This window comes from Parasteatoda tepidariorum, chromosome 4 (genome assembly GCF_043381705.1).
Source record: "Parasteatoda tepidariorum isolate YZ-2023 chromosome 4, CAS_Ptep_4.0, whole genome shotgun sequence".
Taxonomy (NCBI): Eukaryota; Metazoa; Arthropoda; class Arachnida; order Araneae; family Theridiidae; genus Parasteatoda; species Parasteatoda tepidariorum.
In genome coordinates, this window is record NC_092207.1 from 29,652,499 (window position 1) to 29,663,713 (window position 11,215).

Here is an 11,215-nt window from a genome sequence, read left to right on the forward strand (position 1 = left end):
GGAAATGGATAAATGCCTGGTAAAGTAAAATTCTGAGTAAAGTAAAAATAAAAAATAAAGAAAAAAAACTGTAAAATTAAAATTTAATATTTATTAAAAAAAACTCTTCATAGCTGATATAACTATTACAATTAACTCTTCTAATAACTATATAGAAAACTACCGTAAGGTTTTAAATAAGTTTCAATTTTTAAGTTACGACATAACTAATCCGTCGTAAAACTTATTTCAAAACGAAAATTTAAAAAGCGTTTTGCTCGGTGATGCTTTTAAAAAATATTATAAATAATTTTGAATTTAAAACATTACATAGACATCTTGACTAAGTTACCTATCTGAAAAAGAATACTGATTTAGGTTCATTAACAATAATTACAGTAAATGTAACTTTAGATAAGTTTTGACAATGCGCGAAGTGGATTAAAAGTCAACAGTTGCTTTTAGAGTGAAATTGGCGAGTAAAATTAACTTTTGGCGAGCTGTCAAGTAGGAGGGTAACCTCAAATACTTTATATGTATATATATTTATAGGAGTATAAAAGCGCCGCTTCACGGCAGGTACCACTGAAGTAGCCTGTGTTTACAAAGGGGAACAAAACGGAAAAAGGTTTTTTATTCTTTTCGAGTGGTAATTCCGCTTTTAAAAGGATACTTAGCCGTGGTTCTTGGATTGCTTCTTTGAACGACGGCGTAAATTTTTCATTGACGGAGGAGGGGTCATGCAAGCGGAGATTTCGGGGGCCTTTTCCCTTGTGGGGTTCCACTTGAATAACTAATGAAAAAAACAACAAAATGTTCAATTAAAGAAATTTTAACAGTATCTTAATTTGTTACTTTTCTTGACTGAGAACTTTTTCCTTCTTTGTAATTTAGTAACTAAAGGGGTCTTTTTTAATATTTTTCGACACTTTACAATATTTTACCTGCATTTTTTTACGCTTCACTATTTTAAAGTGGACACTTCACAAAATTTGTCTCTTGAAAAATAGACTGCAACTCTTTCAGAGAGATAGGACCTTTTGCACGCATATACTCACAAACGTAGGGCCCTTGCAGAAAAAGAAAAGAAAAGAAAAGAAGAAAAAAAAACTCTATTCTGCGATTATCAGGGATGATTGTAAGCCCAACTCAAATATCCTGAAAATTTTTTGGGTAAAATCATAAATGGCGCATTTCAAAAAAATTTATGTCTTTATGAATTGATATTTTCAAAACATGAATTTCTAACTAAATTATATGCAGCATAATTTAAATGAATAATAATGTATAAGTTTACTTTTATCTCTAATCACTTTTATTATTCGATCAGAAAAAATATTTAATAAATGAATGAGATGTCAAGTACAAAATCTAGTTCTAATATTTTTAAATACAAGAATTTTTATACATAAATGTGATCGATGATTTCTTGAAACTTCTGAACCTTAGATTTCCGGAAACTTCCGGATCACGGTTTACGAAAAATCCGGATTTTTGCCGGAGTACAATCATCTTTGGATAATAATAGATTTAGAAAATTATGAGAAGAATTTACACAAATTCATGAAAATAAGAAATTCACAAAATGTCTGAGCAGACCACTAACTTTTGTCATTTTTCACTAAAGCACAAAATTATGAGAAGATTTTTCACAGTTTTATAAAGATTGTCATAAAAATTGCGGAATAACAAAATTCGTTGACGCATAATTAAACGATGTTTATGTAAGAATAAGATTGATTTATAATTGTCTATGTATTACTGTTGAAAATATCTAACCAAATTAACTTTTAGAATTATCACCTATACTTCGTTCCCATCAGTGGATTATGAATATGCATTTTATTCATTGATTTTTTACAATATATTACTAATAATGATAAGTTCATAAGGCGTAAACTCATTTGCAAAACGTAAGTAATGAAGAAAAGTCATAAGTAAATTCTTACTAATTCTAAGAAAGCAAACAAATATATAAATAGTTTTCAAATGAAAATTTTAAACATAGAATTCGAAAAAATACATCAGTTTTACTGAAGATAGTTATTAGAAAAATAGCAGAATAAATAATAAATGAAATGGACTTGTCATAACTGTTCATTAAACTTGAAAGACAATTTTAAATAAAAGTTATTGTCAATTTTGCTCTAATATTTTGAAAACAAAAATAATTTATCTTTATCTTATAATTTACGTTGTTTTGATATTTTATCAAAAGTAAATAATAAGTGTTTCGATTTTCAATAAAAAGATTTTTCCAAACAAAAACATGTTCAGAAAGAATTAGAGGCATATCGATTAGAATATAGAATTATATTTTAAAAATTGTTGGAAGGGGGGGGGAATTTGCACAATTTTTACTGTAAAACTTTTTTCCACAGTTGACAATTAGATACCCTCAAGAATCCTACAAATGAAGACAATTTGTAAAATTTCCTGTTGAATTTATCAATCTAAAATACAAAAATAATATATTTTATTTTATTTTATAACCATCGGTAAACAGCCGAAACAGTTTTTTGGGTTTACGACTACTAATGTTCTCCGTAGCCTTGTAATTTTGAACCCAATCCAGAAGGCAAGGGATCAAATATTGGAAGAAATTTGCTCTAGTGGAGGACTTTTTGATGGAACTAACCCGTATTTGCGTTAGATGGAGTGGAAAACCACAAATATCTCCCACGGTTAGCCTGACGGCAAGGGGACTCTAACCCATGATCCATCTACCACAGAGGATATTTTATGCCAGCAAAATTAATATAGACCGTAACTCGCTCATATGGGGCCGGGATAGCCTGGTTGGTAGGGAGTTGGGCCCATGTCCAGGAGGTGATGAGTTCGTTCCCCACCGGCCGAAGACTCCCCGTGTAGTAAATGGTAACTGGTACACGTTAAATCTTTTGGGTCACAAAGTCCTTCATGTTCTCCTAACAAATCATACCTCTGTGGGTAATGAACTGGAGATTCATCGTTCTCTGATCCAGGTCAAAATTACGATCTGTGGATGTAAGGAAAACGGGTTCACCCGGGTTGAGACGTATGTACATTGCAGAAGTCAAATTCTTGACCATAGAGGGGGTGCCATTGAAAAGCAAGAAGAAGCACATCCCCTTTGCCTTAATGGAATACGACAACAAATCGTTCATATGAGTAATATTCTAATAGTTTTAATGATGTGTTCTCTAAAAAGAATTTGAAAAGTGTCAGATATGAATTTTCGCTCTTACAAGATTTCTGGCTCAATTTTTTTCTTCATATTTATCATATTCTAAAAAAATTAAAACATAAATTTGTATTGATGTACTTTTTTCGGTTCAGTATAACTTTATTTTTGGTAATGACTGGATAATTAATATTGAAGTAAAGTGTTAAACTGATAAAATGTGTAAAAAATACAATCGGCTGTTTGATTTCAATTCAAAAAAAAAAAAAAAAAATTTCATTAGAATTGGGAAATTAATTTTTCAAAACAGAGATCAGTTTGGACACAATATTATGAAACTGAAAATCCACTTTAAAAGAAGGATAAAAAAAAACAGATTTAAATTCTTAGCAACTAAAATTTAAAAATGACAACTATAAAATTTCTGAAAAAACTGATAGAATTTAACATTTATGTAAGACAGTTCGCATTTATCGAAAAACGTGTTAAGGATTCTGTTTTCATGATGTAAAATAGAATACGAAGCCTATTTGTATTTCGTCAATTGCTTAAGTCACTGCATATATCAATAACTACAAGATTCTAAATTAGTTACAACTATTATAAAAGAAGATAGAGTTCATTAAACTTTCATTTAAAATTAGAACATTAGGATTAAGTAAAATAAAAATTTTATAATTTTCTGAAAATAAAAATATTTTTTGCAATTGGATTGAGGAATTGAAAACTTTTTTAGGTGTTTTATAAAATATAATCAGAATTACTGATTTGACTAAAAAAATTTAAAATGTTAACAAAGAGAATTCTGTTTAATACTAGTTCCAAAGACGCATCAAAACTACTAAGAAGTAGTCACACAGATAATTAGTGAGAATAATTCATCTTTTTCGAAAGCACTGCTTAAAAAAATCAGTTGATAACAAAAGATCAACAATAGAAATTAGATAAACTGAATAGCCAGCTAAACTACTATCAAAACATAACTTCAAAAAAATTTACAATTATTAAAGAATATAAACCAGCATTTATAATTTAGGCGTAAAAACAATGTTTACACACTATAAGAAAATACCAAAAAAAATTTTTGTCTTTTCAGTATCCAGAGCAAAATATTGAAAACTAAAATTTAACAAATGTTACAATTTCAAAATTGAATACAGTTTAATAGAATTTACATTAAAAAAATTTACTCAATGATGATTTTGAACAATAAATTAAATCATGTAGCCGATTTAGAATTAAGAACAATTAATCTCATTTGGAATTACGTTAGTTAAATCTATGCGGAGAGAAAAATTCTGGTAAAATAACCGTACTGCATAATAATAACATTTCGAATAAAAAAAAAAATATATAAAAAAAGTTATGAAAAACAAACATAATTTTGGTAATTAAATTAAATATACGGCATTGAAACCATTCATTTTTTAAGTTTTCCGTTCATATGGTAACGGTTAACCGGAAATCCCTGTTTCAATTCTTATTATTCATATTGAACAAAAAATATGAAACTGAAAAGTAACTTTAACTGAATAAAGGTTTTTTATGCCATGCTCTAAAGTATCATGATAAAAATAACCAATTTTTACCACATTTACAACAAATTATAAAATCATGTTATTGTTATTTTACCAAAATCTATTACTAATGAGTTTCGGTAAATGTTACCGCGTTTTTTGGTGTTCTGTAGAACCAGAAACACGAAAAATTTTACCATGTTCTGGTAGTTTTGATCATATTTTTTTCTTATCGTATCTAGAACTATGAACAGAATCCTTATAAAAATTAAGCATAAAAAAGATCAAATCAGCAACTATTTGAGTCGCAAATTTGGAAGCTTATTAAAAAAGTTTAGAAAGAAAATAATAATAGTCTCTTAGGTTAAATAAGCTTGAAACATATTTTTTTTTTATCTTATATTAATAATGTTTATAGCTTTAAAAATTTCAAACACTATTTTTTTAGTTTAAATGAACTTTTCTAGTCAATAAATCTTTTATTAAATTATTTTTTAGATGCACTATTTCTTCATTTAAAAGAGATGCCATAACATGACTAATTAAATTAACGAAATAAAATTTACATGTGACCGTTCAAATAGGAAATGTCCAGCAAGAAAAAAAAAAATTATGTAAACTGAAAAATTAAATATAAAGCAAATAATACCTTCCTCTTCATAAAGAATAATTCTTGATACGAAATATCTTAACATATTTAAAAATTAGCAATAAATTTTACAATTTTAAAAGTGATCGAAGCCTATTAAAGAAAAAAATAATGTCATTATTAGCTCAAAGCTCAAAAATAAAAAAAGAAAGTGTGGGAAAGAGGCAGACATTCAATTAATGAATATATATAACAATTTTAAGATTGATTAGCGCCTATAAAAGAAAAAACGTCTACATTATTAGATCAATAATAAAGAAACGTGTGGAAGAGAAGCAAAAATTTGAACAATGAATAAACTTACCAAATTTAAAATTGATCGAAGCCCAAGAAAGAGAAAACGGTGACATTATTAAGTTCAATAACAACAATAATAAAACGTGTGAAAGAGAAACAGAACTTAAAACAATAAGTAAATTTCATAATTTAAAAATTCATCGGAGCCTATAAAAAGAAACGATGACATTATTAGCTCCATAATAAAACGTGTGAAAGAGAAACAGAATTTAAAACAATAAATAAATTTCATAATTTAAAAATTCATCGGAGCCAATAAAAGTAAAAAAGATGACATTATTAACTCATTCATAAAAGATCGTGATAAGAAAATGCAAAATTTCGAACAATGAATAAATTTCGCAATTTTAAATATGATTGGAGCTTACAAAAAAAATAGCATTATTAATTCAATAATAAAATAACTCAACAAGTGAGAGAGGCAGTATTTCCAGCAATGAATACAAATTTTTCTTTGTGAAAAAAGTAAAAAAAAAAAAATGAGCTCTAGCCCTTGAATAGAAGAAGGAGGTTACTGACAACACTTTTAAATGGAAGAGATTTTAGGAAAAGTCTCTTATTTTCTAGAATAGAAAGGGTTCGATAAGTTTTAGTACATATCACTTGACATGTTTGAGGGTGGGTACATAGTTTAAAGCACTTCATCCATTGTTCGCAAATCTTTACTAGACAGTCTCCTTGTTGGGTACCCAAAGACCCTTTATGGAAGGAGGAGTCGAAGATGGGCTTCAGAATAAGCATCCCAAAAGTACCGTCCAGGCGCCAACAAGCAAATTTAAACGAGAAAGGGAAACCATAGTCAGTATATAAAAAGACTATCCAACAGGTCTTATTATGAAATTATAGCTAGTCTCAAGAAAGAGAGAGAACAAAAATGAAATGTTAATTTATGATAAGATTAAATATTAAAAGTTTGTTATTAATCTATGCTTCAAATTTTAATCAATACGAGTTAGCTTTAAATACCTCTCTCAAAAACTGATGGAAAACGAGGATGATTTGCCGTTATTTATTTTGATTTTACAGTTTTGTGCGTCATGTGTTTACTGTGCTTTGAATTCATGTATATTCTTTTCATTTTTTAGCAAAAAGTGTTGACAAGCGCTGCCAACACATGAAATTAATTGTTGGATATGCATTAAAAACACGATGTATTAATTTTTATCTCATACCTCTTATAGCATTTATAATTTGGGGAAATATTATTCGAATGATTAAACACAAAGAAACTTTGCCGATCTTTCTTTCTCTTTTTTTCTCTCTTCTTAAAGGATTTTTAAAAATCTCGAAAACGCGGCACATGAAATTATTTTCCATTAAGACCTGGAATTATTGTATCAGTGAGAAATATTAATGTTTGCTGACGTTGCCAATAAATAAACATAAACATATAAATTTATTTCCTCTGTTTTCCTTGGATTAATATCGCAGAGAGGTTTTATTTTTAATTGGACATTTTTTTTAAGAAAATAAATTATTTAACTTTTAGCGATATTCGTGCTAAACTTACAGAATATTTTGTGGTGAAAAAATCACATTATGACTAGAATTAGTAAATTAATCAATCTGTGCTATCACTGTTTACTTAATACATATTGTTTAATAACTACAAATGATAAAAAAAATAAAACTATTTAAAAGGTGAACCATTTTGATTTTTGTCCATAAGTATAGAACAAGATCCTTAATGTTACTAATAAATCCAAATCCATGTAATCGACAGTTTTATCAATCAATTGGAAATCTCATAAAATTGTTGCTAAAATAGTGGTTGAAGTTTTCAGTGAAAATGACAAAAAAACGCGTTGATTAAGAAAAAGATACAATGATTGAGCATCCTTTTTTCATTTAATTTACTTCAACAAATTTATAAATGGTCAGAAGGACTTGAATTACAAATAATTATTATTACAAATAATAGATAAATTAATAATGGACTCAAGATCATTTATAATGGACTCACATCTGACTTTTCGTTGTCAGTTAATTCTTCCTTTAATTTTGTGTTTTTTTTAAGTTAATATTTCTTTATCTTCACTTGTTAAAAAATATATGATTACAAAAGCGGCTTGTTATGAAATATTAAACTTGGATTTTTAATGCAATTTATGTACTATGTTTAGTTATGAAATAAAATTATGATCTTCAGTTTATCATGAAGCAACATAAGAATAAAACATATGCCCAAACTTGGAAAATATTTTTTATGAAATGAAATGAATCATTACATGGATATCTATAATAATATCTCTTCTACATCATATATTCATAATCACCATATGATAATTATAAATAAGTTAGAACTGTAAAGAATTTTCTGCCATTAAGAAAGAGGAACCTCGAGATACCTATTTTTTCCAGGTTTAAGTTAAAATTTAATTATTGCTTTCATCCTAAATAATATATTAATTTTTCACCTTAAAGCATTTAAAATTTACATTTTTAATTTTATTTTGCTTTGGCTTCTTTTTTTCCTCTAGTGTCAGCTAATTTATTTTCTTCATTAACCCACAATACGGATGAATTGCATGGTATAAGATGACCCCATCCCCTGATCGCTATAGCCCGTTGATCCCCCAGAACCGATTACGCAGTACATTTCAGAATTGCTTTATGATACCCGAGCTATTTTGGCTCCCTCTTTTTCACTCTAGTCTTTTTGAACACTACAGCTTTTTTTACTTATATATATTTTTTACACTTCATTTTAATTAAATTAGGGGCTACACCCCCTGCTAGCTAAAGCTCGCCAAACATCGGAAGTATTTGAGCAGTTCTTTTGATATTGTTCGTTATTCTGTGCTACAATTTAATTACACCAAAACTAATTAAAAATGTAATTAAACAAAGTAGTAGACTAAAATGTAACTTGCAATGATATTTAAATGTAAAACATACAATCTAAGAATTATTTTCATATTTCTTAACGTTAAAATCATTTTTTACATATTCTATGAAAAAGAAATCTTATAAATGATACTTATGACTACCCTGTAGTTATAAATCAAACTGGATAGCTATGAAATCAAATTAAGAACTTCAAATTATCACATTGCCGAAGAGGGTTAGAAATGCAACCATCACAAGAATAATACGTATGATCGATCATACTAAACAACTAGAATATGTAATTCGTATATGAACAATATTTATAATCGCCATATAATTACGGGATATAAATTCAGTAGCAACACATGACCGGCTAATAATATGTATAATTATGATTATAGCTAAACTACTTATGATCATCATAAGATAATAGGAAATAGTTAATACATAATTATCAAATAAATACCTAATCATACTATCATCTCTTAAGGTGACCAGACCTTCTTAAATCTTGAGGACAGTCCTCGAATTTCAATAGTTGCCCTCGGAAACTTTCCAACTCTTTGAGTACAGAAAATGTTCTCAAACTATAACATATGTCATCGAATTTCTACGAAAACTTTTCATACTTTTTATAAGTAGAGAAATATTAAAAAAGAAAGAAAAAAATAATCAGAAATGTACATGCTTTTCAAAATAGATAATTTTGTCTTACAGAGAAAACAAGCAAAAAGCAAACACGCATCGAAAACTAACATGATTTCAGCAAATAAACAAATCTTAATAATCAAATTATGTACTTATTCATTTTACATGCGTTAAGCAGATGTAGAATTTCAAAACTGTTTAGTAATAAAATTAAGTTGATAAAAATGATTCTTCGTCTGAAATTAGATAACAATTTTTAAAAAAAGATATCTTTGTTACAGTTATAAAATAATATTCTTCATAAATATATAGGTGTCCTCAAATCGTAAAATTTGTTAAGGACGCTAGCTTGACTTGCTCTCAAATCATGGTTTAGTAATCTGGTCACCTTAATTTAAGTACACATATTTACATGATCAATATTATGTATTGGTACATCATATGAATAAAAAAATTCTATTTCCATTTAAAGCAACGATTTATGATGACAATACATTATGCAAGTTGAATGAATAGTAAAGGTTTTTTTTTTATAGAATAAAAGGTATTTTGGAATTAGTTACCTGTTATGATCACGCCTTTCCTTGTAGGATCAATCTTTTTTATCAAAGCACACCGCCACTAAATAAAAAGGCATCCCTGGGTACCCAGCGTACCAACTCCGCGATAATTGTCGCCAGTAAGACGACGACTGATTTTCCACGAGTCCAGTTTGCCACATGAGGGTCGCTTCTTCACCACTACGATTGTTCTCTGGATCGGGAAAGTACGACTTCTCTCTCAGGATATGTTAAAGGGGGTTGAAGAACCTTTTCCTCCCCCTTCCTCAGAACCTGAACACACACCCCTCTCCACTACCAAACACAGGTGTGTGTCAAATTTTCGTGACCTGCGCCAAAACAGTCAAAAAAACCCTGAAGAATCCCAGAAAAGCACGATGGGTTGGCTATTTAATTCCAATCCTAAACAGCATCAGGCGGTAGACGTTTTTTTGGTGTTCAGGAATTTTTTGAAACTTGCTCTCACTTATCTTTGGATTAATTAAATTATCTGCAAAATATTGGTGGCATTAATCGAATATAGTGTACGTTTAAAAATGTATGGTAAATAAACTTTTGAGATTGTACCTCCTGGTTTAACTTCTGTGGGAGGCATAGATAAATCCTTCAGAAGGGCATTCAATGAAATGTCACAAACAATGCTGCAAACGCAAGAATTCCTAGAAATATTTTTCGATGCTTATAAACACAGATTTGGCGATTTTTCGCTTTCACAATAACTAATTGGCACTTTTAATAACTAACTGTGTCAAACTGATAGGCACTGAGAAGATTTATAATCCTTTCGGGTTCAGTATTTCTCCCCAACACTAAGTCGAGAAAGTACGCTGTCATCCAACGCTTAGATAAAGTAAGCTCGGTGATATATGTAAATATTTGTAAACAAAGATTTCACAGATAAACATCCGTAACGCTTGAGTTTTCTATCCACAAGGGGAAAAAAACACAATAATGCGGGTAGAGACGCACGTCGAGACGCACACCGTCGAGATCCATGATGTGCAAAATAAAACAGAAATCCACACTTGTTGCTTGATCTTCTTTTCGATACTGGAGAGTCAGTAAAGCTTGCTACTTTGGAATCTTAATTCACACTCTTTGACTGGCCAATAGCTGTCCTAGTTCGAGACGCATGCGCGAAGGAAAGAAGTTTTTCTTCGTCCATCCGACTCTTCCTCCTCCTCTCTCCCCCTCATCATTACTCTTCTCCCGCACGAGAAAAAGCCTTTGAGGTGAAGTTTTCTTCTGTATAAATGATTGCCACACGTCAGATATTCGAAGGACGTTCGTTTCTAAGATAAGAGCCGGAATATCGCGATCTTAACTATCAGCTTAATTTTGAGAGGAAGATTTGCGTATTATTTTTGCGTATTATTGGCTATTTGCGTATATTTCAATTTATCAGTTTAGCGATATTTCAACTAATTAACCCTTTGGATTACCGTGGTAACCCGGGTTCGAATCTCAGCGATGGCTGGAGGATTTGAATCAGTACCCGGCTCGCACTGATCACAGTGCTGATATAAAATATCCTCAGTGGTAGACAAATCATAGGTTAGAGTCCCCTTGCCAT

At 29.5% G+C, this 11,215-nt stretch overlaps 1 protein-coding gene across 2 annotated transcripts in view; it reads right to left on the reverse strand.

Annotated features, from left to right (window-relative positions):
- LOC107442925 (bone morphogenetic protein 4-like) overlaps positions 1-10,697 on the reverse strand; it is a 63,104-nt gene extending 52,407 nt beyond the window's left edge. Inside the window, exons 1-2 of one of the 2 annotated variants that reach the window (XM_043047637.2) lie at positions 10,210-10,697; positions 9,646-10,132 (exon numbers count right to left, since the gene is read on the reverse strand). The gene's annotated coding sequence lies outside the window, so the exon portion shown is untranslated. 2 annotated transcript variants of the gene reach the window in all.
- Between the last annotated feature and the right edge of the window lie 518 nt (positions 10,698-11,215).